This window comes from Channa argus, chromosome 16, assembly GCF_033026475.1.
Source record: "Channa argus isolate prfri chromosome 16, Channa argus male v1.0, whole genome shotgun sequence".
Taxonomy (NCBI): domain Eukaryota; kingdom Metazoa; phylum Chordata; class Actinopteri; order Anabantiformes; family Channidae; genus Channa; species Channa argus.
The window spans coordinates 16,014,576-16,027,118 of NC_090212.1; positions in this window are offsets into that span (position 1 = coordinate 16,014,576).

Genomic DNA, 12,543 nt, shown 5'->3' on the forward strand with positions numbered 1-12,543 from the left:
TGAGAGTCAGAGAATTTTTTGTGTTTGAGCAATAGTGTATGGTGCAAGAATTCAAGCTCTTTTTTTGGTCTTTAGAAATATGCAAGCTCGTTAGAAATTGGGGAGGGTTGCGTCAGGAAGGGCATCCGGCGTCATAACTGTTACAAATCAACATGCGGACAATGATCCACTGTTGTGACCCTGAACTCACGGGTTAAACCGAAATGAAAAAAAAATAAATAAAAATAAAAATGCATAACTAAAAATTGTTCCAATATTTTGCATTATATAGTTTTAAATGTTGTAATTGGTGCTGAAAGGTGGTTTTAAATGTTTTTTTGATGGGGTGCTGAAGGGGAATTTGCTCAGGGTGCCATACAAGCTGGACTCGCTACCGATTTGCTAAATATCTTCTGTGTTTTTTTTTTTCTTTGTGTTGTGTGGACCGAGGACTGGGAGTGGTTACAAAAACAATGTTGCCCTGACTACAGTTCTCCAGGATCACAGATTACTTCCCAAAGGACTTGTGGGATTGGCTTGGGAGCGGAGAACCCTGACAGCCACTCAAAGAGAATCAGTTTGTGTGTATGTGTGTGTTTATTGACCCTACAAGAGCAGGAAGAGGAGATTGACATGAGTTACATGGCAAAGCAGAACATGCAGTTTTCAACCTACAGTATGTTATAATCACCCCTGACATTCCTGTGTGTGTATATTTGTATTGTTGAGTCCACAGCTTAGACCATATAGAGAAACTCAAGTTGCAAATGCATTGTTTGCAAATTGCTTTTTTTTTTGTAAAAATATTAGCTTTTCCACATTTAACCCCTCAAGAATATGAGGTTCAGCGAACTGACACCACATGCCTCATTTTTCAGTGTGTGAATCTTAAGAAGTTAATTGTAATTAAGAAGTTAATTGTAGCAGAGCAGCGGGCTTAGAAGGTATCTGGACATGTGCAATCTTCTTACCGTACACCAGGTGGCGCCACACTGCTTGGAATAATAAAAAAAAAAAAGCAATTGACCAGCACAGACCAATAAAAAAAAATGACACATGCCCATCTGTTGGTATTTCAAAGATCAAAGATTTGAACATGTCTCTGGATTGCAGAACAGCAACAAGATAGAAATGTTGTAGTTTGGTCACAAATCCCACTTAATACAGAAAAGCTAAACACCAGACATCTGAAGTTTTGGTCACTAAAGCATATTGCGATAATGTGCACTTTCATAGCACATGTATCTAATTAATTACTTTCTATCAATATTTTCCCACATGCGGTTTTTATAACCTCTTCATCTCATCTGTTCTGTTCTCTGTTCAGTTCTCTCTTTCATCATCCCACACGATTCTCCCTTCCCTTCCCTCTATTTGTCGTTACCTTGTTAAATCCCTCGTACTCGGGCACATTGTTTTTCTAATGCTCTTTCATGTTGTTCTACTCCTTCGAACCTTCTAGTAACGTTACAGCTCTGCACATCTGGGATGCACCTGTTAGGGATGTGAAGTCAATTTTTCCCCCAATCGTTCCTTGGGAAGTTAAAAGCCTTTCATACCTGTTTAATAAGTTTTAATATTTATCATCAGGAGTTATAATATATTAGTTTTTCAACTATTCTTTGAGTTTTGGTGTAAGACTTTGGTCTAAGACTTTTTTTTCACTTGGGAGTTACAAATGTCTTGACATTCAAGCAATAAACCCCAACACACCACACCAACATTTCAGACCTTTGATGCAAAAACTGTGGAATGGAAAAACTGTATGCAGTGTTCATATGTAGTAAATGGGGAGGAGGAATACACTTAAAGACAAAATACACTTAAAGACAAAAGACATGCAGTGTAAAGTAACTAAATTGAGGAGGAGGTAGTAGGAAGTGTCCACCATCAAAGATCTGAAATGTTGTCGTAATGTGTTTATTACGTGAATATAAAGATATTTGACTCGCAAATGTAATGAAGTTTCACTTTTAATTTGTTTTAATCACATTAATTTTGTTTAAGCTCAGAAGGGCGTTTGACTTCCTCTAATTTTCTCAGACAGAAGTTGCTCTATATTTCAACATACTCATCTGAATTGCAGTTCCTTGCTAGTGTTGTGTTGTCTCTGAGCAGCTATGGTACATCTACGACATAGTTCTTGTTGATTTTCCTGTATGATACAAATTGGTTTAATTGTTTGGATAAATATTGCAATAACACTTTTCCAAAATGGGTTTGTGTGTGGGTGTGCGTGGAGGGGCCTCTCACAGGTCTTGGCTATTGTCTGTGTGATCATTCTTAGGGCTGCTCTTTATTATGGTTTTCCAAACCCTGTTGCCGTGGCAGCAAGAGGATCTGACCAAAATACATCCTCATAAATCTCCACTTTAAGGGCAACTCCTCCAATTTTCTCTCTCTCTCTCTGTGTGTGTCTCTCTCTCTGTCTGTCTCTCTCTGTCTGTCTGTCTCTCTCTGTGTGTGTGTGCACTTCTTTCACAAACCATCCTTGAAACATGATGTGTAGTGTTTATGACTTTTAACTTGTTTGCAGATACATTGTTTATTGATGAAAGCACTAAGTCCTTAAGTGAATGGATTATGAAAGTTGTTTAAGGATGGGACAAGCAGAATTACAGTCGGGTCAAACAACGTGTCTTGCCTCTGGTCTCCTTTCCCCATCAGGAGGCCTTATTGATGGCCGAGACCACCAGGGTTGTCCAGAAAGCAGACTGGATGAGTGACTTTATATCCTCTGTTTTCAGTTTCAAAAGAGCTCACACACACAGGGGTCAGTAAATTACTCTTTGGATCTCGCCTGATGGCAGCTTATCTCCAACAAACTGGGGGTTAAGACCATAATTCTGTAAATAGTCTAAGTCAATTAGTTTGATTTCATCTTGTGCTGCCAATACTTTCTCCCCTTCAGTCTGCAGCTGAATGAGTGCAGCTCCTGTAGAAATGCAACACAGCTATAATGCTATTACACCATTATCCCCCATTAGGTAAATGGAGTTAAATGTTAACGTGACCCTTTTCCACCTTATGAACTCTGCTCTTTAGTTATTATTTATTATTATTTTATTTATTTATTGTTGCCATGGTGAATCGTAGTATTGGAGCCCCATTGATAATAATTTTCTCAGGCCCACTAGTGAGCAGGCTGCGTTGATTCCATTGACTGATCAGCTCTTCTGAAACTGAAATCCAGAGACTGTGGCGCAGGAGGTAGAGCGGTCTTCCACCAGTCCCACACTTGTTGGTTTGATTCCCGGCTCCTCCGGTCACATGTTGAAGTGTCCTTGAGCAAGACACTGAATCCCAACTTAGTTGCTCACGGTTAGCGTTTGGCCAACATCCCGCATCGGTGTGTGAGTGTGTGATTGTGAGTGCGAATGGGTGAATGAGAAGCAATGTAAAGTACTTACATGCCACTAGGTAGCAAAGCGCTCAAGGTTGGTCAGAGAGTTCAGGATTTAGGTTCGGAGTTTGCACAACAACACTAACTTAAAACAAGTTGGAAGATGCTCATTGATCGGAAATCCATCTCTCTGTCTCCTCTATTGTTGATCTGTCTGCATCCAATAATAAACATTGGAGTGTGTGTCTCCATTTGAGCCAGAGGTCACTCAGCAACTCCTTTCCTGTGCATAATTGAAATACTTTAAGCAGCATGTGTCCAGCTGTGTGCACCACAAACACACCCACACATTCACATCATTCTTTTCATGAGGTGTGTGCCACTTTGGCTTTTTCCCACACTGCCAGGAACGTACAGACATGGGAAGGGGACTGGAATGACAGATTGAATGTGATTCACATGCTGACATACAATAAAGTTTATGAACAGTTTGATAGTGTATCCAGCTCTGAACAGTCCGTGATGGTCCTTAACAGTTGTTGACTGGGACAATACGTACAGTTTATATTGTGGCACGAGATATAATTTCTGACAGTTTTTACATAACTCATGCTGGATCATTACAGAGCTGATAGCATGCTAATATCAGGCTGCTCCTGCACATTTTTGTACATCAGTCCAGCTTTTAATATACAACAAATTTAATACATTAATGCTGCTTCAAGTGCTGAATTAGGATTATATGATAACTTTTAGGGGAGGGATTTCGTGATCAGCCAACGTAAATCTCACAAAAGCTGAAAAAGGACACCGTAAGCAACAATCCCAGCTGTGAAATGGAGAGGTGGTTACAGAATGAAGTATGGTGGACGGCTATGACACTTTAAAATACATATGCAAAACTGTTGCAATACAAATCTTTAAACACTTTGTCCAGAGGTTCTGTTTACATTTTGAGCCCCTACACTGCCTATGTTATTGGATTACAGTATGGCCACTATAATCCATGACAGGAAAGGTCAGAGAGGAAAAGAGTGACAAGGCAGCGACTTCAACAGTACAGCATGAAGAATGTCAGTTTGGTTGTGATTCCGCCATCTTGGGCTTTTGATGTATTTTATTGAGTTCTCACGTGAGGCCAACAAAGCGCCGACTGAACTGAGCTGGTATTGTACATTGGAGAAGACCGTGTTGCCGACAGTGTGGAGGGCTGTAGCAAGGCAGTAGCATGAGGATGAAAGAGGGCACTGAGATGTGAAAATGGAATTGATGGGAAAGATTGAGGAATGTCAAGGGGCTTAACTTCTGCTGTGTGAGAGTCCTAATTGAGTTTAACAGACATGTCACAAGTGGAAGATTTCAGGGAACTTAGGATGTTGACTTTCTAACAGAAGAGAATTGTTGTGCCATATATACTGTATACTGGAATGGGACTTTTTGATGTACATTATATATCTATATTTATATCCCATTCAATTTCTGTTCATTTGCAATGAGATGCAGTGTTAAACACAAAAATAGCTGCCTTCTAAGACCATGTTAAAATGCTCACTGTTTCATTCTGCTTAATTTATGGATCAAAAAAGATGTGCTCGCTTAGTAAAAAAAGCTTTGATATAAATATACATAACTACATATATTTATCTGAATACATAAAACTTTATTTATTTTAAGAAGATTTTGCTTCTGGCTGCTATTTATAGGGTTTCATCACTATTCCTCTTAATTGACAGGGTCAATGCCAAAATCTCTATCAAATTCAGTTTGTGTATTAAAGCTACTTGTGTCTAGCGCAGTACTTCAGGTACAGTTTTCATTACTGCAAACGAGCATACTCTGCAGTGAAAACAGTAATTTAATACTGTATTTAGAGTACAAGTAGGGAGTTGTAGCCAGTGTTCGCGACCAGTGATTGTTGAGGGCTCTCCTTTAAGGGTTACACTCAAACACTTGGATCGTGGGAAATATTTTTGTAAGAAATGAATCATGATTGAAAGAGGAAAAATTATTTTCTCTCTTCCTGCTTCACTACCACCTCTGCTGGCGATTCCACCCACTGACAAAACACAGTGGCTACACCAAATTTTTCAAAGGTGATGCTGAGCAACAAATACTCCTTTTCACCCCTGTTATATTTCTGTTTCTATAATCTTTTTTTGTATCACATCAACGCTGATTAGATTTAACAGGCTCACATGTCCTGTCAACAAAGATAGAACAAAGATTGAAGCAATGGAAAAATCAATTTTAAAAAAGGTTTTCTACTTTTGGGAAAGTTAATAATCTTTTGAATGTTTTACAAAACTCAGCAATTAGTTTATACACGATTAATAAAACTGTTTTTTTTTTTTTTTGAACAACAATATTGAGTCATGAGCTGATTATGTAGAACATGCACTGCAAGGACTTTATGTGTGGTAAGGGGGGGACTGTGTGTATTTGTGAGACTGTGTGGGAATACTGTGTGTGTGTGTACTTATCTCAGCATGCTCGCTGTGAACATAACACTCAAATCCAAAACCGGTTTTTCTCTGCTGTGTGCTTGTGCATACATGTGAGAGTGGGACAGAAAGCACTGACACACACATACCCACTAAGGTTGTCGGTTAGCTAACAGAGTCCACCAGTGGTCTTGCTTACTTTGGCCACTGTCTCCATTTCCTTGTTATTCCTCTCTCCATCCTTTTCACTTTGTTATCCATCACTCGGTGCATCGTCTCCTCTTACCCAATGTCTGGCTGTCTTTTATACATGATCAAAGTCACAATCCTGCAAGCACACATTTTTATCACACCATACAATAGTAGTATAGTAGTAGTATATTTTCCCCGCCCTTCCCAAAACACACACACACACACGTGTAAATATGTTTTGGGATATGTTCTTGTAGGCAGATTTGATGCATTATTCATGCATTACCTATGAAGCAGTGAGTCACTGAGTATGTTCTGTGATGCAGTGTGGGTTTGGCCCAGATCTCTATCTTGTTTTTAACCACAATCGCCTTCACATTCTTTGTTTTGTTTTTGTTTTTTTTTCTATTACTTTCTCACTTTCTCCACTTTGCAGTGGTACTATGCTGAAAACCAGCTTCTGGTTCACGCTATAAAAACAAAACCTTTTGCATAACGAAATCCTCACAATCTGTCCTACAATCTCTACACACTTTCATAACTTGCCATCTCTTACAATCCCTGGTGCCTTTACTGAACTTGGCAAAGGCTCACAAAACAAAGCGTTATGGTTATAGACCATCATAAATATGAAAACTAGTTCTCTTCTGAAGAACATCATACTGTGCTGAGTCAGTAATGGGATTCTATGGAGGGGGTCAGTTGCGGGGATTTTATTTGTGTAGCTGTTTCTCTTTCCTTTTTGCTTTCTCATATTTTCCTGTCAGTAGTTTTCTCTGTGCTAAAACCAACCATCAAAACAAACCTTTCTAGTTAATCAAATCTTCACCATCTGTTCCATAATCCCTTTAAACTTTTAAAGTCGCCATCTTTTACAGTCATACCTGTAACAGCATATTGATTTTAAAATGCTTAATATATATCAGCTGTTTTCACTCTAAAGTCAATTGCGCAGTAAGGTGCTTTGCAGTAGTGTTAACGTTGATGGACACAGTACTTGATGTATTAGTCATATTTCTGGTGCAGCAATATTATTTATAAGGAAACAAATGTCAGTCACTGAAAACACCTATATTGAAACACATGCATACACCACCTGTTTTTGTACAGAGTGGTTTTCCATCCCTTAAACCATTGATAGTATAATCTTTTTAAAATATAGTTTTATATATACATAAAACAAAGAATTATGGGAATATTAACCCAGCTCTACATTTCCTTACGGCTCAGACTATTTTATTATTTTTTTACCTCACTGTTCATTGTGAGTTTTGTGGGGGAGTTGTATTTCCTTCTTAATAAAATGAATGCTGCACTTCCTTCCCCTGTTTAAATAAACCAGCCATTTTCTAATCACACAGGGCAATCGCAGTTTTTCGGCAGAAAGGTATGTGCACGTTCAGCACTCAGTCTGAGAACACATGCACACACATTTTCATACAGGTCTAGATCTGCTGTAACACAAATGAAATACTCATAGTTTTTTTCACAGCAACAGAAAAAAGCCGACATTAATATAAAAACACCCTTGGACACAACTTCAAAAACAAACACACACAAAAAAAACGTAAGACTTCTATGCACATACAGTAAGGACACGAACGCTAACCACAACCACTACAATTCTAACCCCACATCTTACTCTAAGATTACTCATAAACCAACCGTCAACCTCAGTAGTAAACGGCAACTCTACTTCAACGATATGCCAACTTTCTTTCTCCCATTTACTGTGTGACTGCATTAGTTTGATCCCATGACAAACTCATCAACCGGGAAAACATTGTAGAGTGAGTTAGTGGTGTGGTTTTGTTCTGGATGTTTCATTTGAGGTTAACCTTTCATTTGAGGTGAAACCTGCTAAGAGTTGAATCAGAAATTAAGTGTGTCTGAATCCCAAACGGAGTAATCGTGCTAACAATTTTAACGTACTGCAATAAATTCTACCATGATCCTGATAAGCAACCAAGGCTTTGCTGCAGTTTAATAATGCTCCTTTGTCTGAGTGTGTGTGTGTGTGTGAGAGAAAGAAGAATCTACTGTAGCACTCAGCAGTGCTGATAGCATCTGAACTTGGCCGGCTTTATCCTACTTTTATCCTCTGTGTGAGTCTATGTTTTAGTATGTCATAGCCATATGTATTTCAATGATTTAATGATATTTAAATTATTTATACTTGAGTCTCTGTGTGTATTTTGGTGCGAGAGAGATCATGTAAAATTTTTATCTCATATTTTTGGGTCTTAGTGTGCATTTTTTGGGCTTTACTCTTTTGTGTGGGCTTCAGCACGCATATGTGTGGGTTTATGTGCACAAGAGTGTGTGTGGTTATGTTGGCAGGGTGTGTGTTGTGCTAGCCAGGCCCCAGTGGTTTTACGATGTATATCATGCAGCTGCATAGAAGATCAGAAATAGAGCTATTATTCCAGCAAAATGGTAACTGTTAGATACAGTTTCACACGTGCACACCTACATACCAGTGTATATATCCCAAAGTACTATGCATGCTCTCAGATAAACACACACACACAGTTGCTGCTGTTTCCACCTATCTCTGATGCATTGCTCAGTCTACATTGACCTTTCAACTGAGAGGTCAGATGACATCTTGTACCCTACCAGTTGATTTATTTCCCCCTGAATTCTTAATTTAGCAACAGTAATTAGTTTGAATTTGACTTCAAAGAGCTGTTTCTAAACTATATACCTCAGATATTTCTCGCTTAGACTTTTGGGGGATTTCACTCTCTATTATTTTGGCTTTAGTCCCTGTCTCAGGCTGTGTAAAGGAGGAATGTGCATGCATTATGAGCACACAGACAAATATTTAATGTGTGCTGAGTGTGTTGTTTTCAAAGAAAAATGCCAATCATGAAATGACCTTCGTTCCTGAGGGGAAAAAAAACAATTGATACTGTACTTTTCTAATCCAAAAACAGCAGCAATTATCTGCACAAAGCATCAACACACACACGCACCGAACCGCATCAGTGTAAGGTGATCCTTGTCATCTGGTTTGCGTTTGGATAGAGTCCATTTCAAGACTCATATGATCCAAATTCACCCTGTGGTGTTTCTGTTCTTCCAAGGCCTATATGATTCACTCAGAGACTGCTTTTCTAGCTGTATGTTACCCCCCCCACTCCCCCATACACACACACATAAACTGTGTTGCACCGGCAGCGATAGAAAAAGAGAAATTTCCTGCCCACTCCTGTCACTTGACCCAAAGTCCCGGTAGGTTAATGATTTCCTGCTGTATAATCCAATGAAATGGTCGAATTCCGTGACTTATTAGATTAGTCAGACCGGTGTCCACGGTGGAGGAGCAACAGCATCTGAATCTGGACTCAATTCAGTGGAACGCCACTTCCATCATAAAGTCTCTCTCCCCTCATTTCTTTTCAATTTGCTGTCTTCATGGGGTCCAAATTGTTTTATTTAACCATTTAACAGATGGCTATGAGAGATGTTTCTATTACTATGTGCTTCCCAATAATATTATAAAGGAATCTTTAATGGCAGTGAGGAAAAGCGGAAGTCAGACCATACAAAATATCAGCAGCAACAAAAAACAATAGTACGCAGAAGAGCAAAACAAAAGTGACACAAGAGAGAAATAGGTATAAACCAAAATGCGTTTACATGCTGTACGTAACAGTGTAAGCTGAAGCTGAATGAAGCATCCAATCAACAAAACCGAATGTCAGGAGCCAGTCAGGAGGAGGCTGTCGTTCAGGAAACCTACCTGAAAGACAGAGCACTGACATACGTTAATCTCTGGCCCCCACAGTTGTTGCTGAGTTACCCTTCATAGCACAGGAGTCCAGTAATTTAGCTCTGCTCACAATGGACTAACATAGCAGCAGCAATGACTTTGCTATAGAGAAACAGGGAGTGCACACATCACCTCCCATTTTCTCCACTTTTACTTCTTTTTTCACCTTTCTCTTTGAATTATTGCGTCCCCCTCTGACGTCTCCCTAGCTCCAGTGCAAACCCTCCATGGCGTCATAATTCATGCACTGTTCTGCGCCCTGAGATCTGGTTTGGACACTTGTGCATTTTTAGGTCTGGTAGTTAAAGCTCCATCAGGTCTTTTGGAATCTCGCGGAGCATTTCTCAGGTGTCTGTCCTTGTCTCTGTGTCTGCGTGTACGAACAGAAACAGTGAAAGTTGGAAAGAAATGAAAGAAAACATAAAACAGATGATGACATGTAACCAGTGGAGGAAAATAAAAAATAAATATAAAAATGAGAAAGGACTACTCAAGTGGGTTGAAACAGAAATGGAGAAAATCTGGCTCTACTCTTTGTAAGGAGTTCCTCACAGTTATTTGTTGGCACTCCTGCACCTGGCTTCGGGTGGATAGGCCTGAGAGGCAGATATTGAATGAGTCCTTCTATTTGTCTCACAGTGTTTGACAAGGGTCCTTAACCTCTTAAACAGAAAATCTATGCAGTGAGTTAATATGTGTGTTAGACCTTTTCTCAGTGGTAGAGCATGGGTTGGGATGCAGAAGGCAGCGGGTTCGAATCTCACCCCGCCACGTGTGGGCGCCAAGGGCGCCCTTGGTGCCGGTCCCGAGACCAGACAAAAATTGGGAGACTTGTGGCAGGGAGGGCATCCGGCGTAAGAACACTTGCCAAGTCAACGTGCGGAACATGTTCCGCTGTGGAGACCCCTGAAGGGACAAGCCGAAAGCCGTTGATCCTGAGACCTTTTCTGCTAAGATGTGCTACAGGAGATAATTCTTTAAAGAAACATCATGCACAGACACCACAGAGATAGAATATGATGTGTGTCAGAGTTGTCAAAAAAACAAAAAACAAATAAAGCTTGATTGATTGTTGCCATGACAGCCAGGTAAACACTGTGCTGCCAAATCGGACCTGATAATAATGGCAGTAAGAGGATAAAAAGCAACAATTAGGGCACTTTTTACTTACTTGTATGTATATCTAAATCACGTGTGTGATAGTGTGTACCTGCTTCTGTGTGCTTCGTTTGCGCCTGCGCCTGAAAGTTCATTAACTATATTGCTCCATAATACTCAGGTAAATAAAGTCTGTCATACTGTAGCTAGCTCTAGGTTCATAACAAATATGCTCCAGGGTTTGAGTTGGAAAATGTCTCTGTCCCTTTATTATTAAATGGAATTGGTGCACTTTGCCGAAATGTTTTTTCTTCTTTTCTGAACTAGACATCAGAATAACAAAATGAGAAGTGCTCTCGCATGTGCTGTAGGCACAATTAAACATCCAGTAGTCATACTCCTCACAGGATGTGAGACACGAACACACAACACAGACGGGTGGAAGTGCACAGAAACCACCACTTTATACAGGATATGATCCAAACTGATGTAAACTGACTAAGCTGATAAGGTGATACTAGCCTGCTGGCTGAGGCAAAGGATGAAAGCAGGCTTATTCAAAAATGAATAAAATGTGTTCGTTGTTTAAAGCCACTCAGTGGACATTTAAGGGGCAATGCAGGCCCCTTACACTATTCCCATTTTTCTGTTTGTGAACAAGTTGACTTTTCTCACTAGTTGTGATTTTTTTATATATATAATTAATCTGCCTCCCTGTTTTTCATGTATTTCCAGAAGTTTCTATGCAGCTAAACTCCAGCATTATATTTTTATATATTACATTTCTATTAATGTTCTTACGTTTTCCCCCAAAACGTTGAATCTACCTGAATGCAGCTGTTAGATCTGTTCATGGATGAGCAGAAGCACTGGGGTTATACTGGGTTGTTAAAATTGTGGGCATTTACAAATATAGACGTTCTATAAATGGGTTCATGCATATTGAGGACATTGTGTCATCACCCAGGGTAAACACAGAATGAGTCACAGCTGGCCTTTGGGTGGATTTCATTAATGCGTGAACAGTGTCTATCTTTATCTAAACAACCTGAAAATGAGATGAAGAGACAGAAACACAACACAGGAGGGATGAGCAAAATGAGACTTAATGATGTTGGATATGACCATGTGGCAAATGAACCTTGGGCAGACAGAGTAATAAAGATATTACGAGTGAGGGAGAGAGACAGGAAAAATGAGAAAATAGGAAGGCATCACTGGTGTTTTGTCTGCATTTTCATAAACTTCCCATCTCCATGGTGATCTGGATGTGTGTGTGATGAGGGGCAAACAGGGGAGTAAAGGAGATCAAAACAGATTGAAAATATGAATGATGGTAACAATGCATGAAAGCAGAATGGCCAATTTCCCCAACGGTAGAGGTTGGAAATTACTGTGTCCCCTCACTGACAAAGTTCTTTTGTCTGCGGTGGATGCGCACATTATCACACACTGAGCTTAGGCACAGCCCTCGTATCTTCTACAGATTTATTTAATTGCAACAGAAATATTAAAACTCTTGATTCTCATAATAAAAATGGTTTTCCTCTCGTTTCCCACTTTCTTTCTCACATGTCTGTGGGAATGTGAGTGTCTGCAGTGAGTTTGTTGTAATTACTTGCACTGTTAAGCAGAAGCTGTGGTGTGGTTATAAGAATATTGATATTCCCAATTTAAAAACAAAAAGCATACACACATTTATGCTCCTGTGA